Raw genomic sequence first — 17,764 nt, forward strand, 5'->3', positions numbered from 1 at the left:
AGTTTAGCAGGTCAATAAAATAGGATGGAGAAAGGGAAAATTATTTGTTCAAAGCAGTGAGTATGGCTTTTCCTGATATTCATTCCAGGGCTGTTCTACTGAATGTGGATCATGTGTCAACAAAGGCACTGAAGGCAGAATTTTTCATGACCATTATTAATAATATTAATTTACATTATTATAACTCTCTGAAGTTTACTAGAGAGGAAGCAAGGTGAAGTAGTTAGAGCACTGGTCTTGGAAAACAAGAGACTTGGGTTCAAGTCTTTGCTATTGGCAAATACTAGCTTGAACTAGCAAAGTAATTACCTAAACCTTTATGTTGCAGACTAGGTACCAATATGTATTGATAGAAGGACACTGGGAGTATCCCATTTCAAAGAAGACCCAGGTCTAGAATCTGTTTACCTCTCCCACACCAATGCAAAACTCTTTACTCACATTTCTTTACTTGTTCCTTCCAAAAACCCTATGAGGCAATACTGAACCAAGACTGAGAGAGACTGAGTGACCCAGTGATCATCACACATTTGCATGTCCAATCAAGATTTGGTTAGATAATAAACATTTATTTTAAATGAAAATGAAAATGAAAAATTATTTTTTCATGTATTTATAATCTCTCCTTCCCAACTAAACAAAAAACCCCAAACAAGAAAAATAAAACCCTCATCATACACATTCATGGTTGAGCAAAACAAATTCCCACTTTGGCCAAGCCTGAAAATACATGCTTCTCTCTTTATTTTAAATTCCTCGCCTCTGTGGCAGGAGGTGAGCAGAGTGTTTCATCTTTAGTTTTCTGGACTTGCAATTTATCATTAAATTGATCAGAATTTTAAAGTCTCTCAGTGGTGGTCTTCTCTGTAATGTCACTGCAGAAATTGTTCTCCTAGTTTGATTCACATCTCTTGGCATCATCTCATTAAAGTCTTCTCAGTTTCCTCCAAAACTGTCCTTCTCATCATTTATTGTGACAGGATAAGATTCTGTTACATTCATATACCACAATTTGGTTAGCCATCCCCTGATAGGCAGACACTCCCTTAGTTTTCACAATTTTTTTTGCCACCAGGAAAAGAGCTACTATCAAGATTTGTGTACATAAAGGTTCTTTTCCTCTTTCTTTTATCTCTTTGTGGGAAGAGGCCTAGGAATAATATATCTGGGTCACAGGGTAGGGAAAGTCCAATAACCTTTTAGGTATATTTCCAAATTGTCTTCCAGAATGGCCAGGAGAGTTCACGGCTCCATCGGTAGCACTGTTAGGTAAGCTTGCTTTAACACAGATGGTCTGGTCTGCTCTTTGGTCAACTTTATCATTCTGATGGGTATGAGGTGGAACTTTCAAGTTACCAAATGCTTATTACTTGCCTATTATATGTAATTCATTGGATATATATGTACATATATCTCCAATAAAAATATATATCCAGATATATAGGCACAATACATATATGTATATGCCTATGTATGCACATATGGTTCTCTATATATCATCTATCTTATCATTTTATTTATTGGTTTCAGACTTGCAGTTTTATAGGATCATAAATGTGGAGCTAGAAGAGACCTTTTTTGTTGCTGAGTCATTTTCAGTCATGTATGACTCTTCTTCATGACTCCATTTGGCGTTTTCTTAGTGTAAGGGGCTAAAATTCTAGCTATACTGTCTAAAATATCTAATGAGTGGTCGCCAATAAATTATAAGCTTTAGCAAGAGTTAGACTTTTAAGCATTTATTAAGGAGAATAAGAATTTGGTGAAGAGAAAGAGAAAGGCCTAGATTCATCTATCTCAGGGAGCTACAGTTCTTCTGCTCCACTCTCCATGAGAGTCCTGGTGAAAGACACCAAGAGCGCCAACCTCGCCCCCTCTTCCACCAGCAAACATCACTTTCTGACACCAAAGAAAAGCTACATGTCTTGCCCTCAGGTGCCTTCTCCTCATGGTGGAGCTTTCCTACAGTAAATCTCCAGCAGGTGGCGACATTCCAATCATTACATTAGTGAAGTTGCTGGAGCGGTTTGCCATTTCCTTCTCCAGCTCCTTTTGCAGATGAGAAAACCAAGGCAAACAGAGTGATGTGACTTTCCCAGGGTCACACAGCTAGTAAGAGGCAGAGGCTAGATTTGAATTCAGTCTTCCTGATTTTAGACCCAGCTCTCTATTCACTGTGTCAACTAGCTGCTGCTATCCCATTAACAGAGGGGAAAACTGAGGAGTAGATAGGTTAAATGACTTGCCCAGGATCATACAGCTCAAGTGTGAGAGGCAAGATTTGAACTCAAATCTTCCAAGATTATGTCAATCAATTGATCAACAAAAAACCATTTATTAAGCAATTACTATGTGTCAGGCCTTGGCTACTTGATGACTAAAAAGAAATCCTTTCCTTCAGATAGCTTGCATTCTATAAGGAGAGACAAACATGTGCATACAAAAATCCTCTTCAATTTATCATTTATATATTTTGCATATTGATACAAGATAGGAATTCTGGGTATGGGGAACAGAAAGATAATCCTCTAAGACACACTCCTTATTTCCTTCCCCAAATAGAGAATAGGCTTTCCTGAGGTGAGAGAGAATCTGCCACATTCCCAATTATTGAATGAGTCACTTAAATATCTTGAGCACTGTCCTCAGGACACATTGGATAGAAAGGTATGGTGGCTTCTCCAAAGATGACCAATCCTTAAGAAGACTTCCCTTAAGATGACTTATTCTAGAGGAGTTCAGTCCCAGCCTTATTTGATTTTATAACCAGAGGCTGATTAATTTAAACGCTAAAATAAAATAAACATCAGCTTTAAGTAAAGATTAGATACTCAGCAGGGTCCTTAATTGAGCACAGTGGCATTGTAAGTTTGATGATACAGATAGAAAGACGGGTGAAGAAGATGGCCTGGCGTTATAAGGGGGAAAACAAATCATGTTTAAGCATGGACTCTGAAAAGATGACTTTTGATCTCTCTTTTGGCTTGGGACCAAAGCTTTTAGTGGACTGTAAGCTCAGTTTCAATCCTCTGCTTGGCATTTAAAGACCTGGACAATCTTTCCAGACTTATTACACATTACTGTCCTTTGGAAACTCTTGTGTTCAAGCCAAACTGGGCTGTTTGGTTGTTGTTCTTCACACAAGAAATGACATCATCTCTTTCCATGCCTTAGTACACCATGCCTGCAAAGCACCCTCTTTTTACTTCCTCTTCTTCAAATACTTAGCTTCCTTCAAAGTTCAACTTAAATGCCACCTACTACATGAAGTCTTTCTCTGTTTTGCAGCTGTTAATGTCCCCCTCCCCAGATTTCTTTTTTCTACTTTGCATATATTTTATATTGATGTTTAGGTGTATGTGATGTTCCTCCCAATAGAGGGTAGGCTTTCTGAGGGCAGGGACTACTTATTTTTTTTTTTGCTTTCCTAGTGCTTGATACATAGTAGATCATGTTTATATGTTGGAGGAAGGTCAATCTGGGTATAAGACATGCATATGCAAAGTCAAGGAAGCCAGAAAGTGTAAAGGTAAGGGTTCTTTGCTTTTTTGTGTGTTGTAGACCATTTGGGGAGTCTGGTGAAGCCTATGGGCCCCTTCTCAGAATTATAATGAAGGAATAAAATAAAATACAAAGGACTACAAAATAAAGCAATGGTCAAAATTAATTATTGAAATATTTTTTAAAATAAATTCATATGCCTCAGGGTAAAGAACGCTGAGTTAAATATTATAAATAATTTTTAATGTAATATAGGATACAGAAAGGGAATTAGTGGGCAATAAGGTAGAAAGGTAGCTGGTTGTACTTTTCACCTCCAAGGAATTCTAAAATCAGACAGAAATTTCCCAAGCAAAGACCTTCTCAAAATATTTCTGGCTTTGTCTAGAATGTGTGTGTGTGTGTGTGTGTGTGTGTGTGTGTGTGTGTGTGTGAGTGTGCTTGTTAAAATGCACATGTAGACAAAGATAATTTAGAATAGCAAATTAACCTAGTGACCACATCTGGTTGTGTATACAGCATTCTAAACCTATACTCCTCTACTTCTGCTGCACAGAGCTCCCTCTGTGTTTTTTCATTTCTTCTGCAGGGTTAAAATTAGTCATTTTAATCACTTAGCTTTTAGTTTCATCTTGGTGTTTTGTTGTTGTTGGGTTATTTTTTTCATTACTGTAGTTACGCATACTTGGGTTCTTCTATAAAGAGAATAATTCCTTTTTAGAGTAATTTATAAAATAATTCATTTAGAAATTTATTCATTTAGAAATCAGTCATGTATCTGAATATATCATTTGGAATATGTCATTTTTACAAATTGTAATTAAATACTCTTTAAGTATGTAAGGATATCATCATAAAGTGAAGAGAAAAATTAGACTTGGAGTCAGGAAAGACCCACAGTTGAATTTTGCTTCTAACACTTACTATATGTGACTCTCCATAAGTTATAGGCCCACAGATGTGCAGCTGGGAAAGGCCTTAGAAGTCAACTATTCCAACTCTCTGAGTAGCAAGGTGGCACCATTGTGCATAAAGTGTGGGCTTTGGAGTTAGGAAGACTTCTCTTCCCGGGTTCAAATCTGGCCTCAGACACTTAATAGTTGTGTGACCCTGGGCAGATCACTTAACCCTGATTGCCTCAGTTTCCCCATCAGTAAAATGAGCCATAGAAGGAAATGGCAAACCACTCCAATATCTTTGCAAAGAAAATCCCAGATGGGGTGATGAAGAGTTCCACACTACTGAAAAACAACTGAACAATAGTACAAGTCTCACATTGTATAAAGAAAGGAACAAATCCAGGGAGATGAAGTGATTTGCTAAAGTTCATGCAGGTATCAAGCAATAGAAGTGGGATCTGTACCCACGTCAGAAGACATGAGTTCTTTCCAGTGAAGCACACTGCCTATTGCTTCTTTTTCCTCATCCACAAAATGGGGATAACTCTTGTAATACTTATGTAATAGTTATGATGGTTAAATAAAAAGATGTGTGTGATATACTTTGTACCTTCATTTGCCATCAATATGACTTTGCACTGAGCTGTTCCCCATGTGTGAATTGAACTATCTCCTCAGCTCCACTTCTTAGAATTCCCAATTTCCTTAAATTAATTAAGTTATCCTGAGTTAATCACTGCTTTCTATGTGAAGCCCTTCTTGATTCTCTCAGATGCTCATGTCATTTCTCTTTTAATACCCCCAGTGAAAATTACCTTGTATTCATTTCTGTATAGTTTGTATAAACATGCCACCTTACTCTTTAGAATGTAAGGGTTGGGTATATTCTCACTTGTGACTTTGTAGCCCTTAACACAATGCCTGGCACACAGTAGGTCCTTAATGAATTTCTGATTGGTTGATACCTTAATGTTTTATCTAAATACCAGTTATTATTATATGGGCAGGCAAAACATGGGGTCATTCTGATTGTTGTCTGGTTGTTTTTGAATTGTATCTGACTCTTTGTGACCTGATTTGGGGTTTTCTTGGCAAAGATACTGAAATGGTTTGCCATTTCCTTCTCTAGCTCATTTTATAGATAAGGAAACTGAGGCAAATAGGGTTAAGTGATGTGTTGTTTAAAATCTAAATATAGGTTCTAATCTGCCCCACCCAGTTTTTTTTTGGGGGGGGGGCTGGCTAAAATCACTGATTAATTCAGCAAGAATTTAGTCTTTTAAGGATTTATTAAAATATATTAGAAGTTAGTGAAGAGAGAGAGAGAGAGAGAGAGAGACAGAGACAGAGACAGAGACAGAGACAGAGAGATTGAGAACAAAACTTTCCTTTCCTAGCAGCCTACATGAAGTTCTGCCACCAAGCCAATGTCCTGAATGACAAGAGGGACCCTCCTTTTTCTCCCTATCTGCTGCCATGTGCCATTCCTCCATCAAAAAGAGAGAGACTCAGCCCACTAACCTCCACTTCCTAGTTTCTCTTTCCCTCCCTGAAAAGGGGAGGTCCTTCAAGATGATTGGTTGAGAGTGATCTCTTGCTGATGTCAGTAGAACGCCACCTCCGAGAACAACATGTCACTCAGGGCCACCCAGGCATAGTCTCCATCTAATCACCCTTAAGTAGGTACTCAGTCAGTTTCTCAGTCTCACCCAATTCAAACAATTCTAAATCAATCTTCAGGTGGGACCCCTGGGTGTCTGCCAAATCCCATTATTTTATCACAGTGACTTGCCCAGTTCACACAGCTAGTAAGTGTCCAAGGCCAGATTTGAACTCAGGAAGATGAGTCTATTTCCAGGTCTGATTCTTTTTGTTTAAGTATGTATAAGTATACTGGGTATTTGGGGGTAAATCCTCCAGGTCTCACCAGTCTCTGATGGAATGGCTGAGTGCAAAGCAATCTCTTCTGCTTCACTCATTCTGTCTTCTTGTGCTATTGCCACTGCCAATTCTCTGAAGCTGGCAGAGTCTCACTGATATTAAGTGAGATGATTAAGGAGAACTCTGCACCCCTGGTAACCTGCAAATTATTTCTTCTCTGCTGTTGGCCTATTAAGTCTTCCTTTCAGTGTTTATTTTTTTAAACCCTCCTACACTTCCATTTCCATGTCTCACACTTAATTACAGCGTCAGTTCCTCCACTCAGGGGTATTGATTTCCCGAGCATGCTCTCTGCCAGTTGGGGCCCGCAGAAGACATCCCCCATGCCCACCGCAATTTTTACCACAGCACCACAGGCTCTTAGAATTAATTTTGAAAACAACCGCAGTAAACTTGGACACTGCCAATGAATAAGTGGAGACAGTTTTAGGTCAATGTTTTCCCAGAGGAGTTAAATTCTCTCTCACTCACTCTCTTTAATTTTATTAGAATTGAAGAAAACAAGGCATGGTCTTTGCCACAAACTTTGGTTTGGGCTATCCAGCTGAATTTCTAATTACAACTTGATGATGGACGGTGGACCAGCTGGTGTTGAGCTAGTTGCTAAATTTTTTTCAAGGTGACCCCAGGGCTATAAACATATGCCTCCAAATCACAGGTGTTTCAACTGTTCATCAACCTCTATTAGTTAAAAGGATAAAGTTCAGCACCCACACAACAAAGCTCCAGACTGCGGTGTTGCTGCCATATTGGATCAAGGTACAGCCCAGCTAGAGTCCGAATTTGTTACCTTTGGTAAGTCAGATGGGACATTTCAAGTGAGGGTTCTATTTGCTTTGGTTTATACAGATGGAGAGCTTCAAAGTTCTTCTGTAGCTGGATTGTCATGCCTAGAGTGTGCTGAAGGAAGACTGACCAACATTTAGTGAGATGCACAGTCTGAGTGAAAACAACAGGGGAATTAGGGAATGTCATTGTCCATTTGACCTCCAGCAGGCTGGGTGGTCTTTAGCTGCTGTAATGTGGCATATGGAAATCAAGAGATGGGCATCTCTAACCTAGATTTTCAATGTAAGGTCTTCCATGTTTTTGTTACTATCCTCCCCCCCCCTCCATCTTTGTACCATAGTGATAAGTACAGAGGCACATCCTCATTGTACAGAGGCATGCTCTCAGGGTATACTGGAAGAATCAGTCAGACAATCAATCAACAAGCTTTTATGAAGTGTTTGTCATGTGCTAGGTCCTATGCTAAGTACTTGTTGTTGTTTATCCTTCATTCCCAAAGAGGACCATGACATCAGGGTGATATGACTTGCACTGAATTGGATTTAAATGAGGGAGGACTGTACAAAGTCACCAACCTTACTCTCTCCTCCAGAGCCATCTGGGTCCAGTAGCTATATATATATATATATATATATATATATATATCAGGATGACTGGAGATGGTCCTGGACATTTAAGGCAACTGGGATTAAGTGACTTACCCACGGTCACATAGCTAGTAAGTGTCTGAGGTGAGATTTGAACTCAGGTCCTCTTGACTGCAGGGCCAGTACTCTCAAGGAGTTCATAGTCTAATGGGTACATAACTACATGTACATAACTAGGTATATACAAGATAAATACAGGTTACATGGATGATAATCTCAGAGAGGCAGCCACTAGTAGCTGGGGACAGGGAAGGCAGAGGAAACAGAGGGAAGTTCCTGTAGAAGTGATTAGAACTGAATCATGAAGAAAGGCAGGGATTTTATGAGGCAGAGGGGAGCAGGGAGAGCATTCTAATTCTGGAAGATGGCTAGTGTAAGGACACAAAGATGACAGATCCTTGTCATACATGAGAAACAGTGAATAGGCAAGCACAGCTGAATTACAGAGTGATTGGAGGGGAGGTACTGGAAAGGTAGGAAAGGTACAGGTTATGAAAGGCTTTAAATATACAGTATAATTTATATTTGATCCTGGAAGTATTAAGGAGGGTCTAGAATTGATTGACTAGGGAAATGACATGGTCAGACCTGGAATTTAGACACAGTCACTTTGGTAGTTTAGTGGAGGATGTTCTAGAGTGGGGAGAAACTTGAAGTGAGTCGAGGAACTGGTGGGTGATTGCAAAAGTCCTGGCATGAGATGATGAGGGTTTGCACCTGGATGGTGGCAGTGTCTGAAGAGAGAAGGGGGGATGTTGTGAAAGGAGAAATGACAAGAATTGGCAACAAATTGGATCTGTGGGGTGAGAATGAATGAGTGAAAGATGACCAATGTTGTGAGTATGGGTGACTCAGAGGTAATCTTTACAGTAATAGAGACATTTGGAATATGGGAGGGTTTGGGGGTACCTTAGTTATGTCACTGCTACTGACGTAGCCACTTATACTGCCTGGAGGGATTTGTCTTGGCCATAGAAGGGAGAAATTACCTGTTGCTAAGGCATGTATTTCAGACCTGGCAGCAGCTGGAGGCTCCAGTCACAGCTTTGGTTGGCACTCTTAAAATTGATACTCCTTTCCCTTGATTTGGAGTTCTGAATCACAGCACCATTCTCTTGGCTGTTGAGGATCCTAGTCCCATCTTTAATCAGCATGCTATGAATCTAGTGGGATGAGAGAGGCACTCCCATTAAACCTCAAGGTCCCCTGGCCAAGCCTTTGCTTTTACATCTTGAATCATGGTTCCATGCTAATCAGGATAGTGGATGCCTGGCTATTCACTGTTAAGAACAATTACTCATAAGTTAGAAGTAAGGGGTGTAGGGGTCCCTAACACTGGAGCACATGGTTCAGTGGTCTGACTCTTGCCCACTCCCAGATTGATAAGAAGTAGCTCTCCAGTCATGGAGGTCCAGAGATCAGGGCACTTAGTCACAGCTCAGTGGCTCATGGACTAAAAGAAGGTACCTGTAGCTCCAGATTGATTTGTTGCCCATCCAGCTGGTTTGTTTGGATTTTGGCAAGAAGAGATGACTCCAAGAGTCACTTAAGGAGGCTTCATTAATGGTACACTGACGCTTACCAGCACTGGCAGTCTGTGGCTAGGCAGCAATGTCTCTGGAGGCAGCTGGCACAGAAATGGTAAAATCTAATTGGGCATAAGGGAGAAGAAGGGCAGAGCCCAGGGGAGTCACATACAAGGGTACAAGTGATCCCTGAGGGATGGGGAGGGAAATCTTTGAACATTAGCCAAGAATGGGAGACATTCAAGATTTCTAGGGACTGTCAGTGATTGCTCCACTGGCTAGGGGGTTTCAGTGTGTTTTACACAGTTTTCTGGGTGGTATTCTCCACTTTGTCCATCTAAATGAGAATGGGGCATTCCCCCTCACATTGATACAAGGAAAGGGCCATTTCTTCTTGACCTCAAACTGAGTTTGGGACATTCCCCCACTCCCCTGAATATCTGAGATACTCTAGGTTTTATCTCCACAAGCAGGGTACTGAAGGGCTTTACCATGTCTCAGCTTTGTGGTCACACTGGCAATCCTGGCTCTATGCCTGGAATGGCAGGTGATCAGGGTACACTGTCAGGGAAGGCCAGAGCATGCAATTTTTAACAACGCAGCTAGTAAGTTTCAATGGCAAATTTAAATGATAGCACAAGCCAAAATTAAAAGTTCAACTCCAAATAGTAAAGTAAGGGTTGGGAGATATTAGAAAATTAGCCATTTAACAATAAAAGGGTCATAGAGAACAAAAAACAAAACATTTTCACTACAGTGGGAAGGGGGAAATAATGAGATGCTCATGTAACATCCAGTTTGACATGTCGAAAAGGCAACTCATGAAACAGGAGAGAGCCAGGTGCTGGATATATAGCTCTGGGAGTCTTCTACATAGTTGACAATGCACCAATTGAAGCTGAAGAGATCACAATTTGATATGGTATATAGAGAAAAAAGTAGGACTAGGTCAGAGTACTGTGAGACACCTTAATTGGGAGACAGTTAATGAGCTAGCTTTGGAGCATGGATCTGGATTCATTCCTTGTCTCTGTTACTTAAAAGCTGTATGACTTTGGGCTAGCCAATTAACCCCGCTGGATTTCAGTTTCCTTATTTGTAAAAGAAGGGAACCAGAGCAGATGGTCCCTAAGGCCCTTTCTGGGTCCAGATCTAAGACATCACGAACCCTATGAAATATTTGCTGAATGAATGAATCAACATTGGGAAAGTTTGAGAGCTCAACTGATGTCTGAGAAGAAATCAAGCCAGACATGGAAATCAGACTTTCAGAGTTAGAAGAGAACTCAGTGGCAAGCAAGTCCAATCTTTACCTGACCCAGAAGTCCTTCTGCTTCATCCTGGATATGAGACAATGTTGTCCATCTGAAAATCTCTAGTGGGAGGGGAGTCCACTAAAGGTGCTACATAAAAGTTGATAAGAGCATAGATTTAGACTCAGAAGGGACCTGAGAAGGGCACTTTATAGATAAGGAAACTATTTTACTGATGAGGAAACTGACCCAGAGAAGGATGTTCATGGTTAATAGTTAGTCATTATCTGAGGAGAGAGTTGAAATGAGCCCCTCCTGACTCCAAATCCTGTGTGTTAACTACTATTCAACTCAGTCCCCTATGGCAATTTAGTGCCCTAGTCCCCTTTTAAATAGTTTATTTGTTAGAGAGATTTTCTTTATGTTAATTCAAAATCTACCTCTTTGCAATTTTCAACCAATATTCTTATATCTATCTTTGAACTTTTAAGCCATTAAACCCCGATATCTTTTTTCCCACATGATTTTTAAATATTTTTAAAATATCTTGTTTCCCCTGATTACATGTTAGAGTAATTATTAGCCTTTTTTAAAAAAAAATTGAGTTCCAAATTTTATCCTTCTCCCCCTTCCTGAAATAGTAAGCAGTCTGATATGTTACACATATGCAATCATGTAAAACATTTCTATTTTAATCATTTTGTATAAGAAAACTCAAAGGAAAGAAAGAAAAAGAAAGAAAGAAAGAAAGAAAAAAAGAAAGAAAGAAAGAAAGGAAGGAAGGAAGGAAGGAAGGAAGGAAGGAAGGAAGGAAGGAAGGAAGGAAGGAAGGAAGGAAGGAAGGAAGGAAGGAGAGAAGGAAGGGAAGGAGGAAAGAAAAAAGGGAGGGAAGGAAAGAGGATGGAAGGAAGGGAGGAAGGGAAGGAAGAGAAAGGAAGGAAGGAAGGAAGGAAGGAAGGTGATGTATACTTCAGTCTATATTCAGACAATATCAGTTCTTACTCTGAAGGTGGATAGCATGTTTCATCATGAGATCTTTGGGGTTGGAATAGTTATACCCCAGCCTGACTTTGTTCTTGAGAAATCAAGGGTAGAATTTTCCACTTCTCATTAAATTCCACCTTCCTATTGTTCTATCAGCCTATTGTTATAATTTATTGAGGTCTCACTGAGTCTAACGTGCTAGCTCTTTACCCCTTTCCCCAATTTTGGGCCATTTTAAAATCTGACAAATATGCCATGTCTTCATCGAAGTCATACATAACATGTTGAAATACACAGGACACTTGAGAAGAGACCTCTCTCCAGTTTGACATTTGCCCTTCAGGACTATTCTGTAGGTCTGGTGTTCCATGTAGTCCACATCCCTCTATCTTTTCCACAAGGAAAGCATAAGAAACTTTGCAATGTATTTTTGCTGTAATAGACATATTTCATGACTACTACATTCCCTATTATTTATTATTCAACAACAGGTGAAATGAGGCTAGTCTGGCATGACTGGTTCTTTGGGACCTTAAGGTCACTATTTCAATTTCTTACTTGCTAGTCTTTTAATAGTAGAATTTTGCCAGTAATCAAAAATCAAACTTATTGTCTTATACTTTGAGGAATTTACTCTCTTCTATATTTTGAAAATTGGGGCAACATTTCTACTTCTGCCCCAAGGCTCCTCTTCTATCCTCTGAATTTTAGGGCAGAAGTGTCAAACATGCAGCCCACAATACTCTTGAGTGTGGCCTAAATCAGATTAAAATGTGATTGGGGAATATTTAACAAAATAAATATAAATACAATAAAACAAAGGTAATTACATTTTAAAACTTAATCAACATTCATCCCACAGGGATCTTTATGTTCCATTTAGTGGTCCCCATTTGCGAGTTTGAAATCACTTCTCTAGGGTATTATTTGCCAGGCATGGTAACTCAAACTAGTACTCTTTTATCGTGTGCTCAAATATCTTGGATTTCCTCTCCTTATCCAGAATATTTTGCTCATTTCCTTCTTTATCCAGAGATCACTTTTATTGTGGAAAAGAAAAAGAGAAATGAAATGTATTTCCTGGGGAAATCGACAAAAGACATCAGTCTAATTTGACATCCTTCTTAAAGGCATCTAGGTGATACATTTAGGATAGAATAATAGACCCAGAGTCCAAAGACCTCCATTCAAATCCATCCTCGTGTATTTCTTAGCTGTGTGACCCTGCTCAAGTAACTTTATGTCTAACTACTTCATTTTCTTCAACTGAAAAATAGAAACAATAGTAGCACCCGTGTTCTAGGTTTTTTGTGGGAATCAAGTGAGATAATATTTATAAAGTGCTCATCATAGTTTCTGGCACATAATTGGTAGTTAATAAATGTTTCTTTCTTTTCTTTCTTCATTTTTTAATCATTTTGCCTTGTCATTATTACCAATAGTCACTGTCTTATTTCCCCAAACAGTAGTCATGGGATCATGGATCAGAGAGTTGGGCTGGAAGAGACTTCAGATACCTTCTAATCCAATCTCTCCTCCCAATTTTATAGTTGAAGAAACTGACGCTTGAGGAAATGCAGTGACTTAACCTTAGGTCATTGAATTTGGCATTTGGATGAGTGTTCCACAACTCTAGAGTCAGTGTTCTTTCCATTATACTGCACTGTTTTTACAGTAATATTTCCTCATATCATAGAATCTCAGAGTTGGAAATCAATCAACATTTATTAAGTACCTACTATGTGTCAGGCATTGTGTTAAGTACTGGGGATAAAAAAAAAGAAGCAAAAGACAGCCCCTGCCCTCATGGAGCTTGCAATCAAGTGAAAGGGACTAGAAGGCCAATTAGTCCTACTCACAGTTGACCAAAACGCTTCTCTTAAGCAACCCAAACACATGGTTCCCTAGCATTTGTTAAAAACATTGAGGGAGGGAGGACTAGCCCCTTTCTCTGACAGGACCCCAAAATAAAGAACAAAAACCATTTTTTTTCATTAGCATGCCTCACCACCCTTAGCTCATCCTAAGCTTTAGTGTTCCTGACACTATTCTTTAAGGACTATGCTGCTATTTTGTATTCATTCTCTGTTACCTTCTATTGCTTTTGTATTCTTTGTGTCCTTAAAAATACCTTGTTCTATTTTGTTTTTATATCACCTTCATCTCTAAACGAAGGCAGCATATAGATAGGGAGCCGGTGTCAAAGCCAGGAAGAGCTAGTTTCAAGACCTGCCACCAACAGGACAGATTATATCACCCTGGATAAGTTACTTAATCTCCTTTTATTCTCATCAGCATTCTAGGTTCCAGAAAAAATTCTGACTTGTATTGGTAGAAGGAACTTCTCCACCAGGGAGTTCCTAATATCAATGAAATTGTAGGTCCAGTCCTCATCCCTCTTCTTTTCCAGTTGTATCCTCCCTGATATTGTAGTTTGTCCTTCATTCTTGAAGAGGACCATGAGATCAGGGTGATGTTATGACTTGCACTGAATTTTTTTAAATTGGATTTCAGTGAGGAAGAACTGTGCAAAGTCACCAACCTCACTCTCTTCTCCAAAGTCATCTGGGTCCAGTGACAAGATATAGATCAGGATAACTGGAGATGGCCAATTGGGGTTAAGTGACTTGCCCAGGGTCACACAGCTAGTAAGTGTCTGATGTGAGATGATTGTCATGAATTTTTGTAATAAAAGCCTATAACAAGGGGCAGCTAGGTGGCACAGTGGATAGAGCACCAGCCCTGTTTTCAGAAGGACCTGAGTTCAAATCTGACCTCAGACACTTGACATTTACTATCTGTGTGACCCTGGGCAAGTAACTTAATCCCAATTGTCTCACCAAAAAAAAGCCTATAACAAATTAAAAAAATAAATAGAAAAAGCAATGCATTTCATTAAAGCTAACAAAATCCCAAATGTCCTCCAAGTCTGACAATCTGCATAATGTTCTGCCCCCATTTTCCCCTACCTCTTCAAAAAGAGAGGAAAATAGATTTTCTCATCTCATCTTTATGGTCAAGTATGGTTATTATAATGTGTATTATATATATGTATTATTTATATATAATATAATATACTATTATAATATCATTATATGTATATATGTATGTATGTTGGTTAATGAGAGCTCCATAAAGAAACATTGACTAAAATGTAACAAAAATAAATAAAATTAAATTAAAAAATTTATCTCTTTAGATAGTTTCTCATTTTTCCTTCCTTGAAATAATTTCTGTTTGTGTCCTTAGAATTTTATTCTTGAGAGCTTTCTATCCCTCTTGGCTCTTGCCATAGAATATTAGATCTAGCTTTCTCTTGAACCCTCTGAAATCTACTTGACCCAAGACAACTATGCTCAGCTTTCCTCAGGAATTTTAAGATGGGTGAGTGACTCACCCTCAAGATTCCCTTTATTTCCAATTCAGCAACCCAGTTTCTGCTTATTGGTTAGAATTGGGTCGAGTATCATCTTTTTAAGAATGAAATTATTATTAAATCAAGTCAAGAATTTATAGACTGCTTTGCTCTTATCATTCAAATGGTCTCCCTTCCTCAACGTTCTCTCTACTTCAATCCATCCTCCACACAGTCCAGATCTGACAATGTCACTGCCCCTGCCCAATACACTCTGGTGACTTTATTATCTTCAGGCTCAAATGTCAATTTCTCTGTTTGACATTTAAAGCTCTTCCCATGGGCAGCTAGGTGGCGCAGTGGATAAAGCACAGGCCCAGGATTCAGGAGGACCTGAATTCAAATCCAGCCTCAGACACTTGACACTTACTAGCTGTGTGGCCCTAGGCAAGTCACTTAACTCTCATTGCCCTGCCCCCCCCAAAAAAAATGTTCTTCCCAAACTAGTCTTTTCCTACCTTTACATTTGTTATTGTTAACTCTTTTTCAGTCATGTCCAATTCTCCATGACCCCATTTGGGATTTTCTTGGCAAAGATACTAGAGTCATTGCCATTTCCTTCTCCAGTTATTTTTACAGATGAGGAAACTGAAGCATACAAAGTTAAGTGACTTGCTCAGGGTCACACAGCTAGGTAGTGTATGAGGCCATATTTAAACTCAGGAAGAGGAGTCTTTCTGACTCCAGGCCTGGCACTTTGAACTACGGCACCACCATCTGTACTTTCTTATACTTTGCTTGCTTCCATTTAATGTAGATTCCACTGATATTGGCTTTTTCTTGCATGTTATACTCTATCTTCCATCTCTGTGCCTTTACATTGGCTGTCCTTCATGCCTGGAGTACTCTGCCTCTTATAAATCCTGGTGTCTTTCAAGATGCAGATCAAATCCTACCATCTTTAGGAAACATGCCTCCCTTATGCCACAACTGCTAATGCCTTCCCCTCTGAGATGATCCTTCATTTACATGCTATGTATCTTGTTTGTCCTTCGCTATTTACATTGGAATGTGAGCTCCTTGAAATCAAAATTCTGTTTTTGCCTTTTTTCTGTATCACTAATACTTAGCACAGTGCTTGGCACACAGTAGGCATATAATAAATGCTTGTTGACTCGATAGACTTACTGACAAAGAGAGGGCTCTAATTAGTTGACATGCTCCATCTCAATGATAGCATACCTCTGTGCCAGGTTTTTGACGTTTCCCAAAATTTCCATCTAATTTTTCCTTCTTCCCTGGTGGTCTGTAGCATATTCCCATGACAAGATTATTTCTGTTTCTCCCTCCGTTCATTATAATCCAAATTCACTTTAATGAGTCTCCCTCCACCATCCATTTATGTATTTCCTCCCATGAATTTGTATCCTTAACTTACCATGCCATTTTATAGCCTCTTTTTATGTATTCTTTTCCTTTTGAATGGATTACAAAGGAGCTAGAAAAAAATCTAGGTGGGACGTAAAGGGCTAACATTCAGTAATAGAAGTTGGCCCGATAGACATGAGAAAATCTCAAGAATAAACCTCTAAAGGCACAACAGAAATTATTCCAAGAAGACAATGAGATGCTATCAAAACAGACTGATGTTTCTTTATGGTATTCTTCTTGACTAACTCTGATTTTAGAAAGACTTAGGAGGTAGAAATAAAGGTAGGTAATGGAAGATGAAAAAGGAACTTGGACTCCTCTATGTGAGGAAGGATATATTGGGAAATGAATACAAAAAAGGTTTCTTTTGAATAGAATATGTAGGGGCAACAGATTCTTGGTTCTGTCTTTAGTTGCTGGCCAGATGGCTGCTTTCAGAGCCCTGATGAGGGTGAATGTTGGCATCACTGTCCCTCTTCCATCTAAGAAAATTAAAATTGATCCAGATAGCAAAAATATTATCTTGCACAAAAATCTGCCTCAGTTTACCCTTTGGTTAAAATCTTAATTTTGACACATCTTACCCAAGTCCAAACACACATGATATATTGAGTTTCATTTGGCACACCAAATTTTAGGAAGAACATTGGTGTGTCCCAAAGATAGTGACAATGCCCTATTAGTTTGAATTATAGGAATTAGGAATATTTAGCCTGGAGAAGATAAGACCTTGGGAATATGGACGTTGTATTCAAGTAGTACAAGGGATATTGTGTGGAGGAATTACTCTTCTTGACCTTAGAGGGCAAAACTAGACCCTGTGGAGAGAGGGAAGGGAGTTGTATAGAGGAAGATTGAGACTCCATGTTTTAAAATATCTTTTCATATAGAGTCATGCAAAAATAGAATGAACCACCTCTAAAGTTAAGAGGCTCCCCCTCTTTGAAAGTGTCCAAGCTGGAGCTCCATTAGGTGATGATGTTTTTGAGGGGTTTCTTGCTTGGGGTGGGCTAGATGAGGTGACTACTGATGGCCTTCCAGTTCTGAGATTCTTTGATTTTATTCGTGAAACATTATAGGGTGGAGACAATGGATTTGGAAGCCAAAGACCTTCATTCCAGTCCCATCTCTGACTTTGGTTACCTGTGTTCCCATTAAACCTTTCTTGGGATCAGTTTCCTAATCTATGAAATTAGGGGGTTTGGACCAGATGGCTTCAGAGGTCCCTTTCAGTTCTCAATCTATGATCTCATGATTCTATGAACTGAGTGGACATTGGCCTTTGAATAAGGTACACCTTGGTTCAAATTCTTATGCCCTGGGAAAGTCATTTAACCTCTTTTTGTTGTTTAGTCATGTCCAACTATTTGTGACCCCATTTGAGGTTTTCTTGGCAGAGATACTGGAGTGGTTTGCCATTTCCTTCTCCATCTCATTT

Source organism: Dromiciops gliroides, chromosome 3 (genome assembly GCF_019393635.1).
Source record: "Dromiciops gliroides isolate mDroGli1 chromosome 3, mDroGli1.pri, whole genome shotgun sequence".
NCBI lineage: Eukaryota > Metazoa > Chordata > Mammalia > Microbiotheria > Microbiotheriidae > Dromiciops > Dromiciops gliroides.